The sequence below is a fragment of the Aotus nancymaae genome, unplaced genomic scaffold, assembly GCF_030222135.1.
Source record: "Aotus nancymaae isolate 86718 unplaced genomic scaffold, 86718_ANA_hifiasm-v0.15.2.pri h1tg000020l, whole genome shotgun sequence".
In the NCBI taxonomy this organism is placed as follows: domain Eukaryota; kingdom Metazoa; phylum Chordata; class Mammalia; order Primates; family Aotidae; genus Aotus; species Aotus nancymaae.
This window is the reverse complement of record NW_026988432.1, coordinates 51,713,167-51,727,586: the sequence shown is the minus strand read 5'-3', so window position 1 is coordinate 51,727,586 and position 14,420 is coordinate 51,713,167.

Here is a 14,420-nt window from a genome sequence, read left to right as displayed (position 1 = left end):
TTTTCCCTAAAGGTACAAAGTTTGGTAGTAGACTGTGTCTGGAGATTATAAATCATGACCTATTTAAGTGTCGTTCAAGAAGCATTTGAAATGTTTCTGATAGGTTTCATTTTTTAAAAAATATGCTTAATTGAGCTTTTATTCTCCAAACAATTCGTACCTTTGTATCTTTTTCTTTACATTTTAAGGTATACTTTATGCATTAAATGCATGTACAGTAAATGTGTCATTTGGTGAGCTTCGATGAATGTACACAGCTGGGTAACAAACACCCCAATTAAAATACAAAACATTCCCATCACCCTACTAAGCTTCCTCATATCCCTTTGTAGTCTGTCTGTCTCTCCACTGCTTACTTCCAGATGTGACCACTGCTCTTCTTTCTTTCGCTATAATTTATTTTTGCCTATTCTACAACTTCACACAGTGGAATCAGATAGTTCCTGTTCTTTTAGTCTGGCTTCTGCTGCCATATGTATTACTGCTTGTATGTGTTACTATGTTGTAATGGTAACATATAACAGATTCATCTTGAGATTCATCTGTTGCATGTAATTAGTAGTTTGTTTCTTTTTATTGCTGAGTGTTAGCCAATCCGATTAATCTGTTAATGAACGTTTGGGTCATTTGTAGTTTGGGGTCATTTTAAATAAAGTTGCTATGAAAATTCTTGTACAAATCTCTCAGACACATGTAAGTATCTAAGTTACATATCTAATGTTATACACTTTATATGGAGAAATCAAGTAAAGATGTTTATGTATCATTTCTGCAACCCTCAGTGCATACCAGGATCTAAAGGGTCTAAAGCAGATAGGTATGTGGTGGGGTGCTGGCCAATATAGTGTCCTAGCTCTTTTAGGACTATGTGAGTCCCTTTAGCACCTTTTGTATACACAGAATTGGCTTTCTTTTCCTTCTGCCTAGGATAGTACCTGGCACATAGGTGAAAAACATCTCATAAATTCTTATTGAATGTTAAAATACATGCATAATGACTGAATAGATGAATTTAAGAGTGAATAAGTGAACAGTTTTTGAAGTTACATATAAGTGAGTACAATTTTGAAGAGGATTGTGGCTATCTTAAAATCTAGAATGAAGCTTTTCTTTCTGTCACACTGATAAGTGTGGTCCTACCTTCCAAAATTCAGGAAATAATAAATAGCTTTGAACGTATCAAAGCAATACAAATCCAAGAATTATACTGGGGTGAGTTGGTTAAATGTCTTCTCCTGATGTTGATTTAAAACACCAAAACTGACCTAGCAAAATCCCTGGGCACCAAGTTTCTTGGCCTAACTCCTAAGGGTGACAGATGACAAGATAACATACCTTCTCTAGTGGTGGCATAAAAAATAAGAAGTCTTCTCGAAAACACTCAGTTGCCTTCTAGGACCACGCCATGTCAGGAGAGAAAGCTTCTTTCCCATTCCAGAGGTTTCCTTCCATTTGGAGAGAACACAATGCTCCTGGCCTCTTTCCATTTTGTCCTTCACTATTCCCCTGGGAGGAGGAATAATCAGTTATCTGGGAATGAGTTGGAAAGAAGAAACAGCATACTTCCCAGCTGCTTTCTCTCCTCCTGCTCTTGAACGCTAGCGAGACATAGGAAGCAAACATTTTACCCTGCTTCTCCACACCCCAAGCTCTCCAGGGCAGGCTCCCCTGTGTGGGGCCAGTTGTGATCCAGCTAATGTGACCCACTCAGAAAGTCTTTTTAATTCTGAGGCTTTATATTAGGAAGCCAACTTGCCTGCAGATATAAGCCACATTCTCCTGTATCAGGATAAAAAGGTGATACTGTTGTCTCCTGTCTGTGATGCTTTTTATTTTATTTCTCACATTGTTTAGTAACCCAGTGGGGAAGGTGTTATTTATTTGCCTCTTCATACTCCCTTGAATCTTGAACTCATATCTTGCCTCCATCCCTAAATGGCCTCAAAAAACTGTCTGATACATTTTCTTGTTCTTGAACGAGTCATATTGAATTACTTCAAAAGTATCAGGCCGGGCGCGGTGGCTCATGCCTATAATCCCAGCACTTTGGGAGGCTGAGGCAGGTGGATCACGAGGTCAAGAGATCGAGACCATCCTGGTCAACATGGTGAAACCCCGTCTCTACTAAAAATACAAAAATTAGCTGGGCATGATGGCACGTGCCTGTAGTCCCAGTTACTCAGGAGGCTAAGGCAGGAGAATTGCTTGAACCCAGGAGGCGGAGTTTGTGGTGAGCCAAGATCGCGCCATTGCACTCCAGCCTGGGTAACAAGAGCGAAACTCCGTCTCAAAAACAAACAAACAAAAACAAAAAACAAAAGTATCATGTAGCCTAAATATATAAAATAGTAGTTGCATTACATGGCAGAAAAGCTGAAAACTAAATGATTTTAAAGATTTATGGTTCAAATTGCCCCTACTGTCATCCCACATATGAAACAGAGGACCTAAGTGCAATCTTTTACAGATAAAAAGTCAAAGACACAGAGACGATTATCCAATGACTCTCAGGCAGAAAGGAGTTGGGCCATCCTACTTTTTTTTTTTCCTGTTACTTCATTTTTACTATTTTACATTTTCAGCCAAGAAATCAAGGTGCAAACAAGATTTATTTCACATTAATATATGAACTGGATTTTTTGTAGAATAAATAGGGAATTCTCTTTAACCATCTCCTCACTTCATGGCCAATGGAGGAATGAACTAGAGCAAATGTTAGTGTATCCAGAGGGCATGAGGCTTATAGGAAAGCAGCAGGCTGAGAAGCTCCAGCCAGCATGCAGAGTCAGGAGCCCTGTTCCCGGCCTACCCAGTAGCCCCCAGGTGGCACGACAGTAGCACAGATAGGCATTCTCTAGTTCCAGTAGAGAAGCCCCTTTTAGAGGGAAGAAAGAGGAAAGGGAAAGCAAATTCCAGAAACACTAGCAGAAAGCAGGGAGGCTTCCTTCCCAGCCTCAGCGGGCTTGCCCTGAGGCCACCCAAGCCCTGGAAGCTCATTTTACAGCCTCGAAAGTCACATAGAGTGGCAACAGCATGACCCAGACAGGGAAGGGGAGGGTGACAGTGGCTGGGGCCAGAACCTGGCTGAGTGGAATCTGGGCTGACGGTCCGTACATGGTGGCCTTTCCAGGCCAGGCACAGACAAGAGGAGGGAATGTGAACCAGACCTGGTGGGGGTCTGGGGCAAGACACCTGGCTGGTCTCAGCGGGTCATGAGGCTGAGTGTAGGGTGGCTGCCAGACCAAGGGAGCCGGACTGCAGTGGAGGAGGTGGCCAGAGAGTCCCTGTGTAGGGAGAAACCACGAGAGTGAAACGGGAACGTGGGGGACACCTGTGCTCCCAAGAGCCCCAGAGATGTGAGGGAGGCCTGCTGAGCAGTGCGGTGGGGTCAGAGCCGGCTGGGAAGCTGGGCGGGGCCTCTCCTGAGGCCAGGGAAGCCACTGGCCCTTGGCACTCCTTCCTGGTAACTGTTTATGATCAGACCTGAAGGAAGAACGAGGCCCTCCCTCACCTCCCCCAGCCCAAGCCCCAGCCCCAGCCCCAGCCCAGAGGGAAGGGGTAGGAAACAAAGACAGGGAGGGAGGCAGGAGACAGGAGGTGGGTGGCGTCTACTAGGCTTTCTCATCTTCCCTCGGGTAGTAGGGAGGTGGCGGAGGCTGCTTCGTAGGCACGGAGACGTGGTGTGGTTGCCTGGGTTATAAAGGTGCTGGCAGCTGCCTCTGCGGCCCTGGCTTCGGTGCAGGAGTGGAGGGGATATCGGGGCTGACCGGAGGTTCCATGGGCCCAGGATAGGGTGGTGGCGGGGGCTGTACATACCCCATGGTCCCGTCCATCTTGGGAGGTCCTGGATAGAACTCAAGCAGGGGCGGTGGAGAAGGGCAGCCAGGAAAACAGGGGTACATTACACTGGCGACTGCTGCGGGAAAGGCACAGGTCCTGCCAGGCATGTGAGAGTGGCCGTAGGCTCTACTGAAGACTTCACGCCTGGACGCTTGAGATGCCGCCGGGAGCATGCGCAGTCCAGATTCAGCGGCGCCCCCTGCCGTGAAGGCGGACCCGCAGGAAGCAGCGCCTTCCCAGTCACCGCGGGCTTCGGCTTTCGCTGTTCCCTTGATGTGGTTTGTATCAAACACAGGCTGCTTGATCTCACAGTCCTTCACGAAATAAAATGGCATGGGGCCAGGCGCAGTGGCTCACGCCTGTAATCCCAGCACTCTGGGAGGCCAAGGAGGGTGGATCACGAGATCAAGAGACCGAGACCGTCCTGGCCAACATGGTGAAACCCCGTCTCTACTAAAAATACAAAAATTAGCCCGGCGTGGTGGCGCGTGCCTGTAGTCCCAGCTACTAGGGAGGCCGAAACAGGAGAATCGCTTGACCTCGTGAGGCAGAGATTACAGTGAGCCGAGATCTAGCCACTGCACTCCAGCCTGGCGACAGAGCGAGACTCCGTCAAAACAAAAACAAAAAAAAGGCATGACACAGATCTGCAGGACATTCTTCCCTCTGGAAAGAAAGAAAGATGAAAGGGTAAGGTAGATGGTGCCTTTCTTGGTCCCTTTGGAGGCCGCTGACATGTTCTTCATGCCATTGAACGTAATGTCCCCATGATCGTGGGACATTAGGATGCTCATGGCGGTTATTCCACCGCCCTTGGAGTGATTCTTGTTGAGCATCACAGTCTTTGCGAAAGAAGCCCGGAGACGCCCCATCCTGCAGTTGACCAGCTTATGGTGGCGGCTACATCTTCACAAATGTGTTTATACAGTGACTTTTTGGTAGAGAAGCAATTCAGGGGAATCCACACCCTCCCAAAGAAATCTTGAAGTTAGCCTAGGTCTTCCATATTTAGAAGGTCAGTGGAGGCAGGCCAAGGCCTAAGCTTACAAACAAACTTTTGTGTTCAATTAATGGGCCAGTGAAATGGCTCAGCCACTTAGGGGATCCTCACAGAGAGATTTCAGCTAGTAATTATGTTGCTTAAGGGAGCTGGGGAGGACTGTGCTCCTCTCTTTCCACGCAGTCATTTGCATATCGACGTTTCTGCTTTTCATATCTGTAGCAGTGCCACATGCAGTGCTGTGTCAGCTCTGGAAAGATGCTATTGCTCCAAGGACTGGTCTTTGAAATTCTGAGGGTGAAAGATTGGCTTTGGTCAGCAGTCATTTTCTTGTCACAGTTGGGCACATCCTCAGGCTATAGAATCTCTCTAATGCTAGGTACCCACTAGCCTCTTTAATGAGATCCTGAACAGACCTGCAGAGAGTCCCCATGATCCTTCTCCAGAGACCAAAGGGAGCTTGGAGGTGAGTGACAGTCCCAAATGCTGCCACCCTACCATTTCTGGTCTCAGTCTTTTTATACCAAATCTCTTATAGTGCCAGGACTGTTAATTTTCTTTGCCAGAAGGAGGATGCACTGGCTCATGCCAGTAATCACAACAGTTCGGGAGGCTAAGTCAAGAGGATCACTTGAGCGCAGGAGTTTGACACTAGCCTAGACAAAATAGTGAGACCCTATTGCTACATTTTTTTTTTTTAATTAGCCTGATATGGTAGTACACTTGTGTGGTCTCAGCTACTCGGAAGGCTGAGGTGGGAAGATCACTTGAGATTGGGAGGTAGAGGCTGCAGTAAGCTATAATTATGCCACTGCATTGCAGCATGAGTGACAGAGTGGAACTCTGTATCCAAAAACAGAGAAGACAATTTTTAAAAGATTGTTTTAGAGATGGGGGTCTATATTGCCACTGCTGGTCTTGAACTCCTGGCTTCAAGCAATCCTCCCGTCTCAGCATCCCTAGTAACTAGGATTACAGGCATGCACCACTGCACCCAGTCTATCAGGAAATTCCTTTTTTAAAAAATGAACTTGATCTCAATTTTCCCAGCCAAACATTCCCATCATTTTCTTGGATAGTCTAAATCAGTGGTCCCCAGCCTTTTGACACAACGGACTGGTTTCGTGGAAGACAGTTTTTCCACAGATCGAGGTTGGGGTTGGATTAAGGACGAAACTGTTCGACCTCAGATGATCAGGCATTATATTCTCATAAAGGGCAGGCAACCTGGATCCCTCCTACGCGCAGTTCATAACAGGGTTCGTGCTCCCATGACGATCTATGCTGCTGCAGATCTGACAGGAGGCGGAGCTCAGGCAATAATGCTCGCTTGCCCACTGCTCACATGCTGTGCAGCCCGGTTCCTAACAGGCCACGGATTGGTACCAGTCCATGACCGGGAGCTTGGGGACCTCTGCTCTAAATAATGCAAATTTCAAGCACACGGAAAACTTGGTAACAACTAGCCACTTTGTGTTTGAGCTATGACTGAGGTAAAGTAGTGATTGCTTTTTATAACTTCCCTCTTTTTCCTTAATATTCCATCACAGAGCTTCTGGCCCAGCTCAGACTAACATACCTGGCCATCTCTGATCTTTTTTTTGTTTCCAACTAACAAGCTCTGCTGTGTGACTACAATTCTTCACCTGTGCACGAATGTATGCCTTTGGATTCACTCTGAAAGAGTCACCCTGTGTGTTACGACCACGAAAAGGAACTCATAATGATTGTGCCGCTGCCTTCTCCAAACCTCTAGCTGCAGGCTAGTCATTGAAAACCAATGAAATCAGGCAGCTCTCCTCAGCCCAGAAATTAAGATGTTGGAATGTTAACAGAGACCCACAGACGGAAGAACAACAGCACTTGTTCATTGTTGGAAAGAGAACACTGCCTTTATGCTTCTTGGATAAACAAATACTGTGTGTCTGTCAGGTGGTGGCAGCCTGGACATTGTGAGTACACAATCAATCATAATCTACCAGCAAATTCTTTAACCCAGGGCTTGCAAGGAAATTTCCAGAGTTCCTTCCCCTGTGTACACGTTACCAGACTCTTCAGCAGCATCTGCCCTTTTGCCTTTCTGGTGTGGTTTACAAGCTGAAAACACTTCTAGAAGCCAAACCCCCAACTCTCAAGGAAGGTGCGAAATGCAGTTTCTTGCTTGAGGCTCTCTTTCAACTGCCTTCCTCTTCGAGGAATAATAATGACTCCCTTCAAGAAGGCTCTGGCAGGAAGGGTGATGAAGAGAGGTAGATCCTTCTCCCTCACAGAGGAAGTTGAAATTAGCCTAATTAGATTTTCTGAGCACTTAGATACCACAGTGATAGACGCCATCTAAATACATAGACAGATAGGAAGAGAGCACAGATGTTGTGTGAGACCACTGATTTAGTTCCAAGTCAATACTCTTAATTAACTGCAAACTGTTTAAATATATAACATTCCCAACATGCAGCCAGTAACACCTATATAGTACTCTTCATCTGTGGAGCTAAAAGTAGAAAGCAAAATAACCCGCACATCCAAAGGTATAAACTGGTAATAATAATGACTTATACTTAATGCTGATACACTGCCTTAAATTCCAGGCCCCCTGATGAGATTACACATTTTGTAGATAATTGTCTCTTGTCCAACACAGGAATATAGCCATCAGTGAGAAGCAAAAACAGCTGTAATCTAAAAGACACCAACTCTTCTGTATAGAGGGAAACATTTTGTTTTGCTTTAATAGCAACTGGCCTAAGTAAAAGGCATCTGATTCCTACACTGGTTGGTGCCTAGCTGTTGTTAATGATTGTAGGCTAAGCCCCTTGTCCAAAGTGAAGGCTGGGAGGAGGCTCACTTCTCATCTGGGGAAGCCATAGTCTGTAACCTGGAGCATGAAATAAGCCTTAAGACACAAGCAAAATCCCTGTGGTCATCAAGACGCATCCACTCATATTTGGGAGCCCCTTGCCGGTGAGAATCTCCAAGTCTATTGACAGCACTCACAGATGACATTCTTTTTTCTAGAAGTTTAATAAAGACACATAATTTGCTTGTAGTCTATGCTTTTATTGGTCATACAAGAAACTCCACTGAATAAATACAGTCCCCTCACTTGCTGTTTCAGAAGGTGACCAAAAAGCCTGTAAAAAAATGAGGACTAGCTCCGCAAGGGACAGACCTGTGATTGGGACTATGAGAAGCTTTTTTTAAAAAAAAAAAAAAAGCACAAATATTTGTGAATGTACACTGAGGGATCAATTATGTAATTGCCGTTGCAGTCAGAATTTTTATTTAATCATACAACAAATATTTATTAAGCATTTATTTTGTGTGAAATACTAGATATACAGTAATAAAGTATGTACCTACCCTCATGCTCATGTACTGTAAAGAAATAAGATAAAGACTAAAGACATAACCATATGCACTTCTGGTAATGATATTGGAGAGGAGTAGCTATATAAACCCTCCTACAGATGGTCATTATAAATCTGTAAAAAAAAAATAAAGAAAGAACAACTATTTACAGGAAGAAGAACACATCAAAAGGCAGAGGACAGAGGCAGTTTACTTTTAAACAACTGGAAGGGGTAAGAATTGGGAATTTGCACTTATCCTTCCTGAAGATGTTCCCCAGTACACCTGTCCAGGGCAAAGAAAAACATCAGTCACATTTCAGGCTCGAGGTTGCAGAGAACAGAGTAAAGGAGAAATTTTGGGGAAAATCCATAAGCAAGAGAATGGCAAAAGGATTGAAACCCCCAAATCTGAGTATAAATTTTGCTCAAGTCACTGGTTGGCTACTAAAGTATGCATATGTGGGGGAGAATCTGACAAAGGCATTAGAAAAGCAGGCAGAGGCCAGACAGGATTTTAACCCGTAAAGATAGAACTGTACCAGGTGGGTTCTCTGAATTTACCAAGAGGATATTTAGCAGCTGGAAGTCATAAAAACTGATACGAGATCAACAACTATACACCACAGAGGAGACAAAGTTTTCCATTTAAATTCAAGCAAATTAATTGCTTAATGAAACAACAGCACAAATACTTAAGAATATAACTGACTGTGGTTAGTACATTGTATTTTTTACAATGTCCACTTTTCAAACAAAAATTACTAAACGTGCAAAGAAACAGAAATATGTGACCCATACTCAAGAAAAACAAAAAAAGTGAATAGAAACTGACTTTAATGGAGCCCAGATGTTGGATTTAGCAGGAAAGAAACTTCAAATCAGGTATTCTAATACTTTCAAAGTATTAAAGGAAAATCGTTTTAATGAAAGAGCTGTTAGAAAATCTCAACAGAGAAATGACACTAAAAAATGGAAACTCTAGAGCTAAAAAGCACCATAACTTAATGAAGAATTTACTCATTTCAGTTAAATAAAAAATTCACTAAAATTTAGTTTTAAAGGCAGATTGAAGTGTCAGAAGAAATAATTAATAAACTTTAAATGAGATTAATAGAAATTACTCAATTTGAATAATACAAAGAAAAAACGAAGAAAAATAAACAGAGCATCAGAGACCTATTTATATCAATAGATACAAATAGGTCTAATTGGAATGGTAGGAAGAGAGAACAGGAGAGAAGACAAAGGGTCAGGAAAGTGTTAAAAGAAAGAATGGCCTATAACTCCCAAAATTTTATGAAAAAACGTTAATTTACAAATATAGGAAACTCAGCAAACCCTAGCCAGGATAAACCTTCATAGTCAAAAGGCTGAAAGTCAAGATAAAGAGAAAATCTTTAAAGTAACCAGAGAAAGATGGCATGGTACATACAGGAGAACAATGATATGATCAATGGTGACTTTACACCAAAATAAGGAAAGCCATGTGAAATCAGAATGGCATATTTCAACTGTTAGAGAGAGAAAAAACACTGGCAACCAAGAATTTTGTACCCAAAGATTATCTTTCATATATGAAAGAGAAATTAAAGCATTGCCAGATAAACAAAACTATGATAATTAATTGCTAACAGAACTGGGCTATTAGAAATGCTAAAGTAGCTATTAGAAACGATAAAGTAGGTTTTAAATTTAATTTTTTTTAAATTTTATTTTCACTACTCTCAGCTCAGACCTATAAAATAAGTGTTTGAGGCTGAAGGGAAATGACACCAGATGACCTCTCAGATTTACAGGGAAAAATGATGAACACCGGAAATGGAAAATGTGTGGATAAATTAAAAGAACTAAATATGTATACACACTCACACCCCCAACACACACACATGCACATACAATTTTTTGTTTCCTTTTGTTAATTTCATTGAAAGACAATGGGCAAATTTAGCAAAATTTATAAAACTGTATTATTGAGTTGATAACATATATTGATTTCATATTCAAATGACAACAATAATGCTAAGAATAAGAGGACAGGAAAATTAAAATATACCGTTGCAAGGTTACTATATATTACCTGAAATTCTTCAGTATGAACTGTAAGTAGATTGGGATAAGTGAAAGATATATGTTGTTACCTCTAGAACAGCCACTATTAAAATACAATGATTAGCTTGATATAGCTAGAAAGCCAATAAAAAAATTAAACAAAATACTAAAAAATATTTGATTAACACAAACGAAGGTAGTAAAGGAGAGACAAACAACAAGAGAGATAAGACAAGACAAAGAAAATAAATAGCAAAATGGCGACCTAAAATAAACTATTTCAACAGCGGCACAAAATTTAAATTAGTCAAATATCCAATCAAAAGACATGATTGTCAGACTGAATAAGAAAGGAAGAATTAATTACATGCTTTCTACAGGAGGTGCCCTTGAAATAAACAGAAACAAATAGGTTAAGAGTAAAAAGACTGAAAAAGGCATGCCATGCTAATAGTAGACACAAGAAAATAAGAGTGGCTATGTTAATAGCAGGAAAAATAGACTTCAAGATAAGATGTATTGTTATCGAGACAAAGAGGGAAACTTTATAATGGCAAATGGGTAAATATTAGCTTAGTGCAAAAGTAATTGCGTTTTTTGGCCAACACCACAATTACTTTTGCACCAACCTAATATATCAGAAAAACATAATAATTATAAATATTTGTGTATCAAATAAGATAGCTTCAATATAAGAGAGGAAAAATTGACAGAGAAATAGACAAATCCACAATCACAGTTATAGACTTTCACAAGTCTATAGGCTAGCTAGACCAAAAAAAAAAAAAAAAAAAAAAACCATTGACGATCTAGAGGAGTTAAGTGACCCTATCAACCACTTTTACCTACTTGTGATTTATAGCAGACTATATCCAACAAATGCAGAATATACATTCTTTTAAATTCACATGGTACGTTCACAAAAGTAGAGCATAGCTGACTAAAATAAGTCTCAATATATTTCAAAAGATTGCCATCTTACAGAGTGTTTTTTCTGACTACAATGAAATTTAATTGAAACTCAACAACAATACAATTTTAAGAAGCCCTCAAATATTTAAAAATCAAACAACTCACTTTTATTAATCCACGGCACAAAGTAGAAATTATGAAGAAAATTTTAAAATATTTTAAACTAAATAATAGTGAAACACAACATATCAAAGTTTGCAGAAGACAGCAAATGTCCTACTTAGAGGGAAGTTTATAGCTTTAAATGCCGCAGTAGAAAAGAAGAAAAGTATAAAATCAGTAATTGACGTATCCATTTTAGGAAGCTAGAAAAGGAAGACCAAATTATATGTAAAGTAAGTAGAAGAAAGAAGTAGTAAAGAGTAAAAAGAAAAAACAAATCTGAGAAATAGAAATAAACAATAGAAAATATTAATAAAACCAGAAAAGTCTAGCTTGAAAGAATCAATAAAATTAATAATGTTCTAGACAGATCAAAAAGAATGAGAGAAGACACAAATTAGCAATATGAGCAGAACTTCACTGCAGGCCCTGCAAACATTAAAATGAGAATATAGAAATCTCATGAACAATTTTATGCCAGTAATTTCAACACCATAAATGAAATTGAAAAATTTCTTGAAAGGTACAAATTTTCAGAATGGAGACAAGAAAAAACAGAAAATCGAATAGCCCTGTCTTAAAAGAAATTGAATTAATAAAAACTTTTCCAGAAGAAAAGCTCCAGTTCCAGATGCCTTCAGTGGTGAGTTCTATCAAACATTTGAAGAAGAAATAATACAAGTTTTACATAACTTCTCTCAAGAGTTACTTTCCCTCTCTCTCTCTCCCATGTTTGTTTGGCCAGCATTAGTCTGGTATAAAACCAGGTCGAAAAACTTTATTAAAAAATAAAGAAACTACAAATCAGTATCCCTTAAGAATGCAGACACAAAAATTTTTAGTCAAATGTACCAAGTCAAATACAACAAAATGTAAAAGGAGGACTACATCTTGAACAAATAAGATGTAAAGCCTGATTTAACATTCAATAATAAATCAATGTAATTTATGTTTTTTTAATAAGGCAAAAAAATTCTCAGTAGATGCTCAGAAAACCTTTAACAAATTTCAACAACTATTCATAATGAGAGCTAATAAATTAGTAATAGGAGATAACTTCTTCCTGCTGATAAGGAAAATCTACGGGTTTTTTTGTTTGTTTTTGTTTTTCTTTTGATTTTTGAGGCAGAGTCTTGCTCTGTCACCCAGTCTGTAGTGCAGTGGCCCAATCTCAGCTCACTGCAACCTCCGCCTCCTGGGTTCAAGCAATTCTCGTGCCTCAGCCTCCCAAGTAGCTGGGATTACAAGTGTGTGCCACCATGCCCGGCTAGTTTTTGTATTTTTAGTAGAGACAGGGTTTTGCCATGTTGGCCAGACTGGTCTCGAACTCCTGGCCTCAAGTGTGTGCCTGCTTCAGCCTCCCAAAGTGCTAAGATTACAGGTGTAAGCCACTGCACCCAGCCAGGAAAATCTATGTTTTAAAAGCCTATAAATGAGGTACAGTGGCTTATGCCTGTAATCCGGATGACTTTGGAGGCTGAGGTAGTCAGATTGCTTGAGGCCAGGAGTACAAGACCAGCCTGAGCAACAAAATGAGAACCTTTCTCTCCAAATAGTGCCAATAATGATAACTAGCCAGTCATGGTGGTGCGCTCCTGTAATCCCAGCTATTTAGGAGGCTAAGGCAGGAGAATCGCTTGAGCCCAGAAGTTCAAGGTCGCAGTGAGCTATGATGGCACCTCTGCACTCTAGCCTGAGCAACAGAGTGAGATGCTGTCTCAAAAAAACAAAACAAAACCCAAAAGCAAAACCTAGGATAACATACTACATGTTAAAAAACTGAATCCCTTCCACTGAGATCAGGAATGAACAGGGGTATTCACTCTCACCACTTCAATTCAGCATTGTACTTGAGTTCCTAGACATTGCAATAAGGAACAAAAAGATGTAAATAAAAGTGATTGTAACATTTCCTTTCCCCACCAACAGCATGTGAGAATTTCAGCTGTTCCACATCCTCACCAAAATTATCTTGTCTTTTTAGATCAGCTATTCTGAAGGTTGTGTAGTGGTACCTCATTGTGATGACTAGTAATTTTGAACATCTTTTAATATGCTTATTAGCCATTCATATGTACATTGTGAAGAAACAAAAGCCTATATTTGATAATTCTGTGATCATGCACTTACAAAATCCTAAGGACTTTATAAAAAAACAAAGGCAGTAGGTCTAATAAACGAATTTAGCAAGATCAGAGAATTTGAGGTTGATATATAAACCAATTGCATCCTATATGCTAGCTATGAATAACTGGAAATTGAAAGAAAGGCTGGACACTGTGGCTCACGTCTGTAATCCCAGCACTTAAGTGGCCAAGGCAGGTGGATCACTTGAGCCCAGGAGTTCAAGACCAGCCTGGGCAATGTCATGAAATCCCATCTCTACAAAAAATTAGCCTGGTGTGGTACCTGTATTCCCAGCAACTCAGGAGGCTGAGGCAAGAGGATCACTTGATCCCAGAGATCAAGGCTCAAGTGAGCTATGATCCTGCCACTGTATTCCAGCCTGGACAACAGAGCACGACCCTGTTTTAAAAAAAAAAAAAAAAGTGAAAAAAATTACATTTTACTATAGCATCTGAAACATGAAATACTTAGGGACAAACTTAAGACATATGCATATCTGTCCTATTTCTTTATTTCTCAAGCTCCCAGAAGTACTTTTCACATATTAATTATAGTAGTTCTTACAGTGAATTGATTATTTGTAGTAATTCTGGGGCAAAGGCCATTTCTGTTCATTGCCTTATCACCAGTACTTAGCATAGAGCGCAGCAAAATAAATTAATAAATATCTATATATCTATATAGAGATCCTAAAAACACAACATATGTACATGAAAGGAAGTTTTGAAAGTGGAAAATGTGGAGGAGAGCTCATCTATAGTCCCTTCTCTGTCAATGTTGTGGATTATTTCCTTCCAATCTTTTTTTTTCCCCTATAGGTAAGAGTTTTGGAATTTTTCTTAACATAGTATTCATACGGTCGCATGTTTGTATAATAATGGTTCAACTTCTATCTTATTCATTTTGAAATTTCCTTTAGTTACAATCAGTTATTTTAATTTACTGAAACACAGTAAAATAGAATTGGCTGCCAGAAAGAT